This window comes from Tamandua tetradactyla, chromosome 9 (assembly GCF_023851605.1).
Source record: "Tamandua tetradactyla isolate mTamTet1 chromosome 9, mTamTet1.pri, whole genome shotgun sequence".
Lineage (NCBI taxonomy): Eukaryota > Metazoa > Chordata > Mammalia > Pilosa > Myrmecophagidae > Tamandua > Tamandua tetradactyla.
Window position 1 is genome coordinate 73,148,667 of NC_135335.1, and position 11,299 is coordinate 73,159,965.

General features: G+C 34.4%; 1 long non-coding RNA gene across 1 annotated transcript in view; it reads right to left on the bottom strand.

Moving 5' to 3' along the window:
* Positions 1 to 10,566, bottom strand: part of LOC143646155 (uncharacterized) — a 30,482-nt gene extending 19,916 nt beyond the window's left edge. The window contains exons 1-2 of the long non-coding RNA XR_013157347.1: positions 10,478 to 10,566; positions 3,303 to 3,361 (exon numbers count right to left, since the gene is read on the bottom strand). This is a non-coding gene — a long non-coding RNA (uncharacterized LOC143646155). The remainder of the gene's footprint in view (positions 1 to 3,302; positions 3,362 to 10,477) is intronic.
* Between the last annotated feature and the right edge of the window lie 733 nt (positions 10,567 to 11,299).

Sequence of the window (11,299 nt, forward strand, 5' to 3'; positions counted from 1 at the left end):
TACTCCATTAGATTTTAATGTCTCCAAGTCAGCTATAGAATGAGATTTTATCTTCAGGACTTGAGACAGATTCAGATTCAGTCTCACCCTTTCCCAGACCTTGTGCAGCATTCTTACTTTCTCCAAACACTGAGGTGAGACCGCCAACATCTCCAGACACTGGAGCTAGCTGTGTTCTCCGTTCCACACTCTTCAAGCATTGGGATAACAGCTGGACTCTCTGCCAACTCCAGGACACAGACCCACCCCTCTCTGAACAGTGGGTCATGGCCGGGTACTCCCCAATCACAGGAAAAGGTGCTCCCACCTCTCTGAAACCTGGAGTGGCAGTACTCTTCTTCAACAATGACACACCCAAGCTTTCCTCAATTCCCGAGGCACCTGAGAGCCCTGGTGTAGTAACACTTTTCCTAAACAATTAGACAGAAGGCCCACTCTCTGCAAAATTTGGGGTAAACTCACTCTTTCCATGTGCATATTTGGGTCCACTTTCCAATCCCGAGGCTTCTTTGCTCCAGACCTTAATTTCCATGGTACTGTCTTTGAAGTAATTTTTCCTTCAATATGTCCCTTTACTGTACCTTTTAGTCCAGATTGGCAGTGGTTTTGCTCATACAAATGGCACAAAAATCTCGTTGGTTTTGTATGCAGCACACAGAAGTCTCAACTGTCAGACAATAGGGTTTACCACAAATCATTTCTGGATAATCCATCTCCAAAGGCTGATTGGTTAAATTTTTTCATGTAGATCTATTTTCTTGGAATTAGCTTTCTAAAAACTCAGAATTTCCCAATCCTTCAATTTCTGGTTTATTTATACCCAAAACTCAGTTCTTAGCTTTTGTCTTTCCTCCTGCATTTTACTATTAGCTGCAAGGAGAAGCTAGACTGCATTTTCCACATTTAGATTGGAAATCTCTTCAACTAAGTATCCCAGCTTTCAAATTCTCCTTTCCATTTAGTATCAGAACTCAAGTTTGCTAAATTCCCTGTCACTTTAAAGCAAGGGTAACCTTTCTTCCACTTTGCAATGTCACATTCATAATTTTTGTCTAAGGCCTCACTGGAAGTACCTTTGGTGTCCATATATCCACGAATAGTCTATTCAAAGCAACCTAGGATATCTCATTAAGCCTCTTACAATTCTTCCAGAATCTTCCCCTTATCCATTTATAAAGCCATTCTAGCATTTTTAGTATTTGCAAATCTCAACACATCACTCTTCTGGTACCAAAATCTGTTTCATTTTGCTAAAGTGCCAGAATGCAATATACCAGAAATGGGTTGGCTTTTGCAATGGGGTTTTATTAACTTAAAAATTTACAGTTCTAAAGCCATGAAAATTTCCAAATTAAAGCATCCAGAGGAAGATAATTTCTCTTGGGAAAGGCTGCTGGCCTCAGGGTTCCTCTCACATGGGAAGGCACATGGGCAGCATCTACTGGTCATTTTCTCATGGGTTCCATTGTTTTTAGCTTCTGATTCTAGTGGCCTTTTTTTCTGAGTATCTGTGGTCCTCTCTTAGCATCTCAAGGGCATTTTTCTCTAACCCCTCTTTATTTGTGTTTCTGCCTTTTATCCTCTCATAAAGGATAAGACCCACCTTGAAATAGGTAGGTCATATCCTAATTGAAACAACCTACAAAAGTTCACACCCAAAATAGATCTGTACCCACAGGGATGGTTTAAAAGAACATAGACTTTTCTGGGGTATATAACAGCTCCAAACCAGCACATGGACTGCCTTAGTTTGGAAGAGTTACTATAACAAATACAATGCAATGTGTTGGCTTAAACATTTGGAATTTATTTTCTCAAGGTTTCAGAGAAAAAAAGCTTACTTCCTCCAAAGTTGATAGCCTCTGGTGCTCGCATGCCGCAATCCTTAAGCTTCCTTGGCTTGCATCTCTGCCTCTATTACATGGCAATGTCCTCTTCTTTCTCTCTAGTCTTTCCATTTCCTCTGACTTCTGGCTTCCTGCTTCTCCTTATGGATTTTTCTTTATAAAATATCTAGTTATCTGGATAAAGACCTATCCTGGTTCAATTCAACATGCCTTAACTAAAATTAACATCTTCAAAAGGTCCTATTTACTTGTTTCACACCCAAGATTGAGAACACATGATTGTTGGGGTACATAATTTAATCTACCATGGGCTTTAAGAACAAGGAATGAGGTGACATCTAGAAACTGATAATGGCTCTAAACTGGCAGATAGTAAGGAAATGAGGACTTAGTTCTGAAATGAAAACATTTTGAATAAGCAAGGAAACAGAGTTTTCTTTGAAGATTTGAAAAAGGTGTGCAACCTGCAGAAACCTTGATTTTAGTTTGTTGAGGTCTGTGTCAGAGTTATGACACATAGAAGTATGATGATCATTTTTTTGTAATTAAGAAACAAAGTTTGTCAATTTGTTATGGCAGCCATAGAGAAACAATACATCCTCCCCAAACAGAAACAATGACATTGTGCTCAAAGTGTTCTTAAAAATAATGATCAGATATGGTCATTTCTGGACACTGGTAAATATTTAATCACTGGTTTTACAGAAAATGTATACATGTGTATATGTATATGTTTATTATAAAATTTACAGCTATAAAGGAGATGTTGCACACAATCTATAAACAATTCAAAATATATAAAAGTTTTTCTTGAAAATCCCATATAAGCAGTTGATGCATATACTATAATTTCTGTGATGAAAATATTCTCACTGGGATGATTTCAAGCAACCAAAGTCACATTGTGAACTTGGAGTTGGAAAGAGATGTTCAATAGTTACCACCACGTAGATACACCAGTTTAAATAAACTCAAGAGCATGCATAAGAGCAAAAATGTAGTAAAATTATTAGGAAGTGAAGAGTTCTGTGTATTCATTCTTCATGTTTTATTATAATTTATGTAAGTGTAAGTTTATAGCATTTCTTTTTAATAATGGTTATGTTTACCACTGACTCAAAAAATTTTAGATTGGCTCTCACGAGCTAGGCCAGCTCTATCATGTCATAATATGATTTGTATGTCACTGGGTGGCAAAACATTGTATGTACATAATATAATATATTTTTCCCTTTAAATAACATTCCTTTAGAGCCTTTCATCTGCTAGGGAGGTTTTGGGAACTGAGCTACTTTCTTGAGCAAATAAAAACCTGATTAGTTGTGCAGTCATAGCAAGCATATCTTCAGAAAATCATGCTGTTTAGCAAGTGAGCATATTTCCTCTATGGATTCATTTCTCTTGAATATATCAGAACCAAACTTGGTAATATAGCTCACAAAGCTTTATTCATACCTTGGGTAGACTAAACTCAGAACATCCACATGGGGGATATCTTCACTTCTGCAATAGTGCTGTTGGAAGAAAAATAATGACAGAATTAGAATAAGAAAAAAACAGTATTCAAATTTACTTTTTTTTCCTCATATTCTTATTCAGTTTTACAGGTGATATGATAGAAACATGCCTACGGGGGACTGGTGGTGTGATCTCAGTGTAGTATGGGAAATTTGCAAGGTTTTAGTTGAAACCAGACTCTGACTGTCCCAACGCTCTTTTGTATGGTAGACTAGAATCAGTAGTGAGATTTTTCTTAAGATTTAAGCTTAAGGAGTAACTCTCAATTCCCCAAGATTTGTGTGTGATGAAGTAATGATACATAAATTACCATATACCTATGCTTATAATTAGAGGTGCAAGAGATTGATAAACTTTCAGAAAACAGAAATTAGGACAACTGAAGATGCAGATACTGGGTTAAAAAGTCACACCAAACTACTGTACTGGAGAATTGTAAGAATGAGGAGGATCTATCTGAAAGTCTGTGTTACAAAAAGAGATTTTTAAAATGCTGATATTAAATGGGCTGAGTTTACTGGGTTGGATGAAATTTTGTTCTCCCTACACAGCGTGATAAGGTCTCATAATGACGAACATATGAATTATGTAATATAAATACTTCATGAATGAATAGAATGGAATTAAATTTGCGACCAAGTAAATTTAGTTATGATCAATCCTAAAGATGTCAAAATTCCTTAAGAAGTTCGCATACACGTTCTTCCTCTTCTTTTACATTATTAAATAGAATACTGTCTGGTAGATTTGCATCTGGAATATCTATAAAATCTACTTATTCATCCCCAGAGCTTCCACCCACATCCAATAAAAACACATGTTTTTTTGAAAAACAATGCAAAAAGCTTTATTGAGATATGAATTATACGATTCAGTGATGTTTTTTATATAACATATTTGTGCACCATCAAAACAATCAATTTTAGCACATTTTCATGAACTTACAAAAAAAAACCTAGACCCACTAACAGGCACTCCAGTTTTTTTCAACTCAACAGCCCCAAGCAACCAGTAATCTTTCTGTCTCTATAGATTTGCCTATTATGGACTTATAAGATAAACAGAATCATACAATATGTGGCCTTTTGTGACTAGCTTATTTCACACAGCATATTTTTTCAAGGCCATTCATGTTGTAGTATGTATTAATACCCCATTCCTTTCTATTGCCAAATAATATTCTTTTGTATGTCTATGCCACGCTTTTTATCAATTCATCAGTTGCTAGACATCTGGGTTGTTTCTACATTTTTGTTCTTAAGAATAATGCTGCTATGAATACTTGTGTACAAATTTTTGCATGAACATATGTTTTCATTTCTCTTGAGTGTATCTTAGGAATGGAATTGTTCGATCCTGTGGGTCAACATAGGTAATCTCTGTATTTACACTTTGAGGCACTGCCAGTTTTCCAAAATGGCTGCATTATTTTGTTTCATTACTACCAGCAGCGTTTGAGGGTTCCAATTTCTGAACTTCCTCCCCAAAGTTTACTGTGACATATGTCATTTGGGATTATAGCTATCGTAGCAGGTGTGAAGTAATATCTCATTGTGGATTGGATTTTATTTGCAATCCTCTGATAGCTAATGGTGTTAAAAATATTTTCATGTGTTTATTGGCTGTTTACTCATCTTTGTTGGAAAAATGACTATTCAGAGCTTTTGTCCATTTTGAAATTTGTTTTCTTTTCCTTCGTTATTATTGTGTTTTAAGAATTCAGTATACATGGTTGATATTCGTCTAAACAAGACTTGTGTGTCTTTCTGATTTGAGAGTAAGAAGCACATTGCTTTACTTTCCTAGTTAAGACTAGAGAAATGTGAACGTGGAGAAAATATATCTGCTGAGAAGGCAAACACGAGTATTCCTTGGTCTGCTTTCCGCATGGGACCAACAATTAAACAGACATTCTAAGCTGCTTATAAGTCTTAGTGGACCAACTTCTTTGGCAGCAGAAGTGGAAGAAAATAGAGTTTATGGCTCTTTGGAGAAGGCACTGTAATCACACGTACCAGGAAGCAAAAAGTAAATGCTATAAATATGTCCTACTCTGAACTTGTGGAACAGGGAGATTTCCTCCTATGGAAGGAATCCTCATGGGCATAGTGGAGTGAAGGAAAGAGTCAAAATATTCTCTCACATCAAAAGAAAACATTAACAGAAACAGGAAATATTAAGAAAAGACTCCTAATTTAATTTCATTCTTGAATAATTTTATATTTCATGCTTTGCCTTGTTAGCCCAAACCACTAAATTCTTACATAAATTTTAGCATTGCTTCTAGAAAAATGATAGTGTGAATTGTGAGAAAGAATAAATTGGTAAAGTTAAGTATAGAAGGGACTATAAATTATACTTATAGAAACGAAATTCAATTCTTTCTAAACCAATATATAAATTCGATAAGCCAGTTCAATTTTTCTCAGAGAAACTGCTACATTTTAGATCAGTTATTCCATTTAAAATTGAACAATTTTCACCTCAAGTAATACACTGTACTTAAGCATTAATGACACACATAATCATTATGGATAGAAGAATCAAATTATACATGCAAAGGTAAGGCAATTTTCCCTTTGGCAGTTTCAGTGTGACTTTGAAATCCTTCATTTTGTTTGAGTATCACATTGGTCAAGTGAAAAACTGCTGTGCAATTTACATAGTCAAGGGATGTGGATCGATTTCAAAGGCAGTCTTCATAGAACAAGGGATCCATTTCAGCTTATACAAAGTAACCAATTTAAAATACTATGCATGAATATATACACACATTTAAGAATATATGCCATTCTTATTTTGTGCTTATAGAGCTCAAAGACCTTGTATATATATATATATATATATATTGGTTAATATTTTCAGAAAATAATAGGGTTGAAGATATTTTCAACTTTTTATTGCTGCTCTAATAATTGACATTAATAACTGGCACATGATATGATGTCAATAAATGCATAAGACAGTGAGCTTGTACTTTAATATGTGCCCATCAGGAGAGCTGAATTTTTTCTGGATGGCCTGGCACCATGAGTGCCCTTCCAAGTAGCAACCAGTTACATGAGACTTCTATTTAAATACCAGCTACATAAGAGAAAAATAGGCATACTAAAACAAAACCAAAAATAACTCCCATCTTCCTCTCCGGGTACAACTGGGAAAAAAAGGTGCTTTTTAATATAGTGAATGTTAAACAAAAGTTTCAATTTTCAAAATTTTCAAAATTCAGTAGAAATGAAATTTGTAAATCCCCTTTGGTCTCTTTTCACTCAATATTTAAAGTATTGTCTTTTCATTTTACTCTACTCTCAAAACCCTGAATATCTATTCACTCAAGACTGTTGACATTACCTGGACATTCCACAATCATGATGGGATAATTCTGTGTCTCGCATTAATATTTGATATATCCTAGAAAACTTTAATTTAAATTTACTTATTTACTATTGGATTTTCTTTTTGTAACAGTGATAGTTAACAAAGAAAAGAAAAGAAAAAAGCAAGCAAGAAGCAAACAAAAAAGAGAAAGGGAAACTCAAAGTAAAAGAACCATTGAGTGTGAAAGAAATACTAAATGTTTTAGAATTGACTTTCTTATGTGATTTTTAACTGTTAATACCTACTAGAAATTTTTGGTCATCACAATACCTTGCCTAGCTAATAGATGTTGTTTCTTGACATGGTAATATCCATTCATGTCCTCTCCAAACAGTGATTAGCCTCTATTTCTATGAACAGAAAACCAAAAATTATGTCCTATGTATCTTTTTACTTATTATTCTTGTCTCTTTATAATAGGATAAGGCTGGCTTTGATCTCCTTCTTTGCATTCCCTGGTACATGCAATTTTCTTTAACTGAAGAATGGCAACTATTTCTAAGAGGAAATATGTGGAATGGGAACTTTGAAAGCTCTTACTAAAATAGGGATTCCCCAGGGTTCTCAAACAGAAGACCTGAAGCTCATGATAAAGTCAGGAAAACATAGGATTCTCTGGTTTGTCCTCCTCAGTTTAATTTTTAAAAGTAGCTCTTCTGCCTTCATTCCTTAAAGAATCCCTCCGATTTTTTTCCAAGAAAAGATCCAGACTTTTCCATAGGGTAGCATCTCAATTTCTGGATCTATTTCTGTTTTCCTACTTATGAATCTCGTACAGAGTCCTTCTTGAGTAATTGCCCTGGCATACAGTAATGGAATCAGTGGTGCTTACCAAAGGGTTATGGTATCGTAAAAACCGTGAATAAGACTGGATACAGCCAGATTTCCTTTTTTAGTTAATGAAAAATCACCAAAGCCGTGATTGTTTCCTGTGTTTAAAATTTGCTGTGTCAAACACTCATAAATCTGTCAAGCACAGACATTCATTTTTAGGGCTAGTATGGTATCAAGAAATAAGTTGGATGTTTCCTTTTCTCTTAGCAATCCACGACTATTATTATTATGTAAAAAAGTATTTGGTTTCTTTCTGACTTCGCCTAGAAATCTATTACCATACTAAATAGTATGCATCATGTTTTATGACCATTTTCCACAAGAGTGTTCCATGTAGGTTTTAAATATGTTTTCCCTGAGAGTAAAAGAGTTAGTTCTCCCAGTTTGATTGAGATCACTAACTCTGTTTACAATGCAAATACTTAGGTATATAAACTAAATAAATCATAACCAAACTTATTTAATCATGCCAATGAGCAGATTTTTATATCTAGTCATGATTTATTTTTAATTGATCTGTGCAGATCAATGATAGCCCTATTTTAAAAGTATGTCTGAATGTTCCTTAGCTAAAACTGTTATGTTTCTGATAAATGTGCATTTTATCTACTTCATATAAAAAAGTACAATTCTTCCTACAATTAAAATATGCTTTGCTGTTTCGTATTTCCAACAACTTTCTAAGTTTTTTGCAGAGAAAGTGGTGATTTACAAAATATGACAAGTTGCAAAATAGGCTTCACAAGGATTTATGAATTACAAAATGCTGTTTTGATGGTAATCAATGATAGTAGAATCACGGTTTAAATTTTCTCATTTATTTGCAAGAACATACATTACAAACCAGAAAATAGAAGCACCCCCCACAACACACACACATAAAAAAAAAATTGTATCTGTATTGCAAAGAAATTGAGTGCTTCAAGTTGTAAACTTTTTTATTGGAGTCTATCCATAATGGTCATGGACACTATAGGAGCAGAGAATGTGTGATTTTATCATATGTAGTTGATAATATGTTTCTGGTTTAATCTCAGTGCCTTCAGAGAGAAGTGGAATTGTTCTGCTTAAAAGCAAAGAAAATGGTGAAATGCCAAAGATTCCAGACTCAATATATTTTTGTACTATATAATTATTTCATACTAGACTTATAAAATATAAATGGTCAAACATTTTTATTACAATTTGGGAGCCTAAAATTTTGGACAAGTTAATAATATTCATAAAGGTGACAAAGATTAACAATTAAATTATCGTTATACATTCATACATTATATCCAACCAAATTTGCATTTCAACCTTTGCCGTTTTTCCTTATACATTCCGTCCATGAAACTATCCCCCTTATTTTTTGAATTGTTTTCTCTACACCTATCTCCTATTGGTATCCATAACATTCCTTGCCTTCAGTATTCTTCTTCTGTTAATGTTTGATTCCACCCTCAATAGATTCTTTAATTTTTTTTTCTTGAATAATGTTTCCAAGAATGTTGAGAACCAATCCTTTACAGTTGGTAACAATTTGTCTCGAGCTTTCTGACCTTTGCCAACAAATGGAGTTCTTTAGAAACTCTTCCTAGTTTAGGTTGTTCTGCTGCTGCTTATTCCTCCATTCATAGGTGGAAATCATCATTTTGGAGGGTTGATGAGGAGTTGACAATTTTTAGGTTTCTAGTTATTAGAACTATAAAGAATATGAATATTATTACCTTTGCTTTCCCGCACACACCTGCTAATATTGCATTTGTCTTACTGATATCAGTGGTTTGACCCAGTGAAATTAGAGTTTGTGATTCATGAGAAAGCCTTTTCACATAGTTTTGTTGAAGGTGATATCTATATGTATGTGTCTGTGTGTATGTATTAAATGAAGACATTCCTACAGAATCCAAAACCTTTTCTTTTATTTCAACAAGACTTGTCTCTCTTTTACACCTAAATTCATTTTAATTGTGCTTTTGGTTATCTTTTTCCATATTTTTTATTGTCAATTTCAGTATTTAGTTGTTTTATCTTTAGTGGGACCAAACAAATCTCTGATTCTTGCTATGAAAATGCTCTTATTTAATTTTTCCCCTATATAGACTAGAAAATGTCATCATAAGCCATGTATTCTTATAGGAAAAGGACAGATGTACAACACCACTGTTTAAGTTCAGTTCTCCAGCTTTCTGATATCAAGCTTATTGTTCTCATGATCATCTTGATATTACATGAAACATCATGCTGTTCCATTCAAGTGGTGATAGCATGATTGGAGCTAGTAAGCAAGATGTAGGAAATGCCTGTGTAACTTAAGACAATGTGTTTCCCAAAAGGTGGGATAAAATTTCAGAGAAAATTTAGGGACCTGCCACCTCAGAAGGAAGCTCAGGGATTGCTGAGTTTCTTAGATGTTTGGAGGCAACAGATGGCCCATTTACTGAGAAAGCCCATAAACCAACCAGTTTTGTGTAGGTTTACTCCTTTTGCTGGAGTACTTTATGAGAGGATAAAGGACAAAGAACAAGCTCAGAGTGCTCAGAGAGAAACAACCAGAGAAGTTTAGACAGAAAAATCTCCTGGATTTGCTGAGAGAGAAAAGCCACGGAAACCAGAAGCTGAAAGCAGTGAAACCTAGGAGAGAAGAACCAGCAGACACTGTCCGTGTGCCTTCCCATGTGACAGAGGGGTCCCAGATTCCAGTAGCCTTTCCCCAGAGAAGGTATCCTCCTTTTGATGTCTTAATGTGAACATTTTCACAGCATTATAATTGTAACTTATAAGCTAATAAAGCTTCCATGTCAAAAGCCAATTCAATTCTGGTATATTGCATTTCAGCAGCTTTAGCCAACGAAAACACATGGTAATAGGACTCAAAGTGGAATGGTGAGTATGTGATCAAGTGATGAATACTTAACTCATGACAGGAGGGTGATGTATGTGGAGGCAGCAATCAAGAATGCAAAAGTCAGGTGACATGGACCATGGTGGATAATGTTTGTGGCATGATGACAGGAACAATGGTGATGGAATTGGAAGACTAAGAGAAGCAGCATTACATGATCGTCCATATTCCCAAGGATCAGAGTAAATGGGGTATGAGAGGATGAGAAAACTCAAAGCAGTATTCATTTCTAGTTAAGAGAATGAAAGAAGAATTCATCTAAAATGTTTCTAATATAATAATTAATGGTAAAATGGTATTTCAGAGGGCATGTTTGAATTAATTAACAGGGGACAAATCTCACAGAGAAATATTACAATGATAGTATCTCAAATAGGTGATATATTATGTTCTAAAGTGTCCATTCCTTTTATCTATCCTCTTTCATATCAGTATAATTCACATCCCTTTCTCAATATGCTTGCTTTTAGCTATTGCTTTGTTAGTTTCATATTAAAATTATTTTAATTTGCAAATTGCTGTTAACATTTTTCTATTTGCAATTTATAGTTTAATGTAAACACTACTTGTTAATGATACACATTTTCCACCTCTCCATTCTTAAAAAGCTTAGTCTCAGTCAAGAACGTACATTACTTTTTTTTTGTAATTTTTAGATATTGAGCCTATTTCGTTTCCCTTAGTATGTCACATGCTAGAAACCAAAGTAATTTGTTTCAGTTTAATTGTGAGTAATAGATTGAAATGTTTTTCTGGGCCGTGAAGTGAATCATCCATTTAAAAAATATTGTGCTTTATCATTCTGCCTTTGTCTTTATTTTTAACCACGATTGTT